The sequence below is a fragment of the Leptonychotes weddellii genome, chromosome 8 (assembly GCF_054177405.1).
Source record: "Leptonychotes weddellii isolate Sample4059 chromosome 8, ASM5417740v2, whole genome shotgun sequence".
NCBI lineage: Eukaryota > Metazoa > Chordata > Mammalia > Carnivora > Phocidae > Leptonychotes > Leptonychotes weddellii.
In genome coordinates this window covers 42,441,358-42,447,283 of record NC_138376.1, presented here as the reverse complement: position 1 = coordinate 42,447,283, position 5,926 = coordinate 42,441,358, and positions in this window count along the sequence as shown.

Here is a 5,926-nt window from a genome sequence, read left to right as displayed (position 1 = left end):
TCCAGAGGATTTCAGGTACCGTAAAGTTTGAGAACACTGCTCTAGAGTGAAGTTCTTTCCACAACAGTGATTTACCACCCTTGTAATTGAGGGGAAAAATGGGCCAGAGTCAGTTTATTACAAGTTCCACATTCACACAGCAAAGCCTCCTTTCCAATACTACAATCTAAACAGCTGTATCACTTCACATTTCCAATGTGAAAAAGTCTTAAGGGATAAGCAGAATATGGAAAACAATTATCAACGTCCCCTGTCGCATTCCTCTCCTTGACTGTTTCCCAGCTCCATAAGATGCAAGCACCATGTGAAAAGGGTCATCAGAATTTTTCCAGGAGACTTGGCTCTGTGATAAATTCCACCAGTTTTCTATACATGGTATTCTTCAAGCTTATTAAAAGTATAAAAGTAAATTAGAGTGAGTACTAGGGAGTATTTGGGATAGTTATAAAGGAAGACTAGAAATAATGCCGCAATTGAGAGAAGACACTGTCACCAAACTACTTTTCCTGAGGGGAGAGAAGATGTAATGGATTTACGGTATATCCATCAGTCTTGAGTCTTTTGGCAGCATCTGGCTATTACTCAATGGCTATACAACCTTGGTCAATTTACCTAATAACTTTAAACTTCAAACCTTAATTCCCTTCACCTGTAAAACTTGAACGGTCCTTGTTTATAGAACTCTGATTTCATGCAATACGTACACGTGTTTGGCAAAGTGCAGGACATTTAGTAAGTGGTCAGTAAACGTTAGCTATTATCATTTTTACTATCCCTTTCTATGGAAGTGCCTTAGAGCAGAACTCCTCCATTATGAGTTGTTTAGCTCTCAGGCTGTTATAAAAGATCACCCTTCATCATGTTCCATGTAAAGGGTGCATAGTCTTAAAGAGCTTGCCGTGATCCCAGAAGAGACGACTCACCGTCAAACCCCAGAACCATGTAATCTTAAATTGACAAGGTCTTATGCTTTACTTATTATGCTGCATCATTGAGTTATGCATTCTGAACTAATTACTTTCTCCTTTCCTGTAACTATGAACTTACTATGAGATTTTTACTAAGTAAACAATTTTACTGAGTAAATCTGTTTGAAGAATATCACAATAGGTTCAGTCTCCATGTCAGGCATCACCTAAAGGCAGGAATTTCATGAAAATTAGCAATTTGTTCTACTCTTTTGGCAGTTGGACAAGTGAGCAGGTAGATTTGATGTTCAATGCTACACGAGTTGCCAGTATTTATCTGGTGGGCTATCTATCTAGGCAGGCTTTGCTTTCTTCTTGTTCTATAGAATACCAATTAACATGCTTCCTTTATGAGGCTGTGTGGTTAAAGAGAGCTGTTCTCTGCTTCCATGGGAGTCAATTATCTTCCATCCTAACTGAGCCATAGTATCACAGCTTACGTGGCATATGGAAAGGATTATAGAAATTCTTATATTTCTAAGAATTGAGAAGAAATACCTCAGAACTTCTGATAACTCTCACCTGAATGTTCCTTTCTCCAGCTAGTTCTTTAAGGTCCCTGTCATTGATAAATTTGACCAATACATCACAGGTAGCCAGACCACTCCCCTGAAGCATCTGAATCCTGAAAAGCTGCTTCCCAATCAGGGTTTCTCAGTGGCCTATCTGTACGTGAATGCCAATGTATTGAATTGTTGGGGCAGACAATCAGAAAGCATTCTACGAGGCCGTAGCATTGTAAGAGAACACTGTTTACTTTTCCTAGGAGCTTCATCTAGGTGCAACTGGATCATTTGGGAGTCAGCTGGCAAAATTCAATATTCTGAATGTGTGTATACACCAAATGAAAGGGAAAGAATTGAAACTGAAATACCAGAAATTTTTTTTTTTGAGAATAGTTAATTTGGAAATATTTAGATTGTTAGATTTTGTTGCTAAAAAACAATGTATGTCCTCCATAAGAACTTCTTATATTGTTTTAAAACAATGGAAAGTGACTATTCTAGTTTGTCTAAAAATCTCAATAGTTTTCTTTTTGAAATGCATTTGCTAAAAACATAAAAATCTTATTTATTCTGATAAATATGCAAGAAGAACTGATAAACATTAGAAAGGCAACAATACTTTAGTGAATTTCAATAAAACTTTTTCTATAAAATTGGTAGATGGGATTTAAAACCTAAGTCATGGTTTTATAAGCATAGTCCCCAGTTTACTTCTATTTAGATTCATTTATCTTTGGTAGCTTTCTTCCCCACCTCCAACATTATTGAGCTATAATTGACATAAACATTGGATAAGTTTAAGGTACACACTGTATTGATTTAATATCCTCACATATTGCAAAGTGATCACTAGCACAGTAGTTAGCTAACACATTCATCACATCACATAATTACAAATACTTTATTGTGGTGAGAATATTTACCATTTACTCTCTTAGCAACTGTCAAGTATATTATACAGTATTATTAACTATAATCATCATACTAGAATGGTGTGTACCAGGGGCTAAGGTTGAAGAAAATGGGTAAATTTTGGTCAAAGAGTACTAAGTTCTAGTTATAAGATGATGAAGTTCTAGGGATATAACCTCTGGCTCTTTTTTACAGAAGTCTGTACACTCAGGTACCTATCACATCTATGTAAAGAAAAGCCTATCTATGGACCGTCTTTAAGCAAAAAACAATACATCTTGAGTTTGTCATCTCTTAAGGTCTTCACAGATGTTGAGGATCAGACGCATTCAGGTTAGAATTATGGGCAATAAGAAGGGAGAATTATGTGATGACAAATGTTAGAAGCATGTGTGGGGGTACGTGTTTCTGTAAGGGGTTTACACACACATGTAAAGGATGGTGGCCAACACAGACATTGCCATGCTCTTAATCTGCTTCTGTCTCCTGGTCGTTTATCACTCAGGTCAGTAGAGGTTATTCCCTGGACCCATTGGACTCTAACAGTACACCACCATCATTAAATATTTTATATGTGCAGGAAAGGTTGTCCTTCAAAATTGTCATTTTGGGAAGCCACGCATTCATGTCAGTGATACTATCTTTTAGAATTAGAATTGCATTGTCTCTTTTCCATATAAACCACTAAATTTCACTAATGTATAGTCACATTCAGTTTCTATATTATGCTGGTATTGTTAACAAAGATAGTATTTGCCATATTTTATTTTACATTCTTTAGTAGTTAACATAATACTAACCAATTCAACTATCCACATTATTCACTAAGTCTCTATCCAAATGATATTCAGTCATTTCTAAAATTTGACACGAGATATTTTCAGCTTTCTAGATAATTCAAAAGAATGTGAAAATTTTTCTAAAACAATTTCAGTGAGCCATAAATAAACACATTAGCATTACTGGCAGAATGTTTGAATAGGTGCCTAGAGTTTCAAGTCAGCAGTTTTGAAGGGGTATCATTTATTTCTATCTTGTTTGTTTAAAAATCATTTTTTATATCTCATAACTTATATATAGTACCACTTATCTATATGAATTAGGGATGGGCTGTTAATGATACAGGTTTTTCCAGTTGAGTGAATATTTCCACTTTACATCACAACTATCTAAAGAATCAACATTTCTGTAGGAAATATTGCCATGGTCACGATTTATTTGTTCTCCAGTTTTAAAAACTCCTTACAACACACAAGGCCATTCCCAGTATGGGTTTCATCTACCTGTCAAGTTTACCTTTGTTATCTTCTACTATCCTACCCTCTACAGCCTCTGTTCAAACAAACACTACTCTTCAGTGTTCTGCCTCTCTTCATGCTCATGTCTTGGCCTCTGATATCTTCTCCCTTGGGTAGCTACTATTCATCCAGTATATTCCCACTGGAATTTGCTTATACTTGATCACTCTTCAGTGTGATTATTTGCTATGTACCCATCTGACTGGACTGTGGACTTCTGAAATTCAAAGTCTGCATCATATGTACTTGTATATCCCCAGTGACTCATGATATCTAGCAAATTATAGGACCTCATGAATGGATGTTGCATGAATAAATGAATTGACATACCTTTATCTTAATATGGGAATTTATTATTAACTTTATTCACTTATTTCTTTTAGTTCATTAGTTAGTGGTCTCAGTTGCTATTGAGATGTATAGGGCAAAGACGTAAGCCCTGCCATCAGTACCCTAAGACTGTGTTCCTTTGGGAAACTGTGCCTTTATCTTCCTAATTTGGAAGAGCTCTTACTCTTAAGTCACCTCTTGGCATTTTCTATTTCACCTACTATTTAAAAAGCCCTGAAGATGGAGAAACCCAGCAGAATCTCAGTTAGTAGCCAAGATATATTTGATATTTGAACCACCTTTTCTACAAATGCCTCACATACAAGTTAGTATGGTATTAATGAAACTTACAGGTTGTCTTGTGGGTTAAAGAAGCACAAGGGGCCCTGGGTAGCTCAGTCAGTTAAGCAGCCGACTCTTGATTTTAGCTCAGGTCATGATCTCAGGGTCGTTGGGATCAAGTCCTGCATTGGGCTCTGGGCTGGATGTGGAGCTTGTTTGGGATTCTTTCTCTCCCTTTCCCTACTGCTCCCCCTGCCCCAAATGCATTCTTGCTCTAAAAATATAATTAAAAATAGAATAAAATATAGGATGCAGAGGAATGCATTAGTGATCTGGAGGATAGAGTAATGGAAAGCAATCATGCTGAACAGGGGAGAGAAACAAATACTCTACATTGATAATAGACTTAGAAAACTCAGTCACTACACCAAGCTTAATAATATTTGCATTATAGGGATCACAGAAGGAGAAGGGAAAGGGGGGCAGAAAACGTATTTGGAGAAATTATAGCTAAAAACTTCCCAAATCTAGAGAGGGAAAGAGAGATCCAGATTCAGGAGGCACAGAGATCCCCTAACAAGTTCAACTCAAGGCGGTCCACACCAAGACACATAGTAATTAAAATGGCAAAAAATAGTGATGAATTTTAAAGGTTGCAAGAGAGAAGATACTTACAAGGGAAATCCCATAAGGCTATCAGCTGATTTTTCAGCAGAAACTTTACAGTTCAGAAGAGAGTGGCATGATGTATTCAAAGTACTTAAAGTGAAAAATCTATAGCCAAGAATACTTTACACAGCAAGACTATCATTCAGAATAGGAGAGAAATTTTCCCAGACAAACTAAAGTTAAAACAATTCATGACCACTAAACCCACTCTATAAAAAATGATAAGGGGGATTATGAGTGGAAAACAAAAATTGTAAGTAAGAAAAACAGGAAGCACAAAATAAAAGGATATAAAAGGTGTTGCCAAATATCTTAAACACAGAGGGGGGGAGGAGTAAAGGAGTTCAATCAAAATACAGAGTGATGAAGTAGATAAAAAAAAAAAAAAAACTAGAACCATGTATTTGCTGCCTACAGGAGACTCATTTTAGACCTAAAGACACCTGCAGATTCAAAGTGAATGGATGGAGTAATATTTATCACAGAAATGGATGTCAAAAGAAAGCTGGAGTAGCAATATTCATATCAGACAAAATAGGCTTTAAAATAAAGACTATAACAAGAGACAAAGAAGGATACAACATAATAATAAAGGGAACAATCCAACAAGAAGATATAACAGTTGTAAATATATATGCACCTACATGGGAACACCCAGATACATAAAATACTTAATAAACATAAAGGAATGAGTTGATAGTAATACAGTAATAGTAGGGGACTTTAACACCCCATTTACATTGATGGACAGATCATCTCAACAGAAATTAAACAAGGAAACAGTGACTTTGAATGACACAATGAACCAGATGGATTTAACAGACATATTCAGAACATTCCATCCTAAAACAGAAAATACACACTCTTTTCAGGTACACAGAATAGATCGGTCTCCAGAATAGATCACATATTAGGCCACAAAACAAAGCTCAACAAATTCAAAGAGATTGAAGTCATAGCA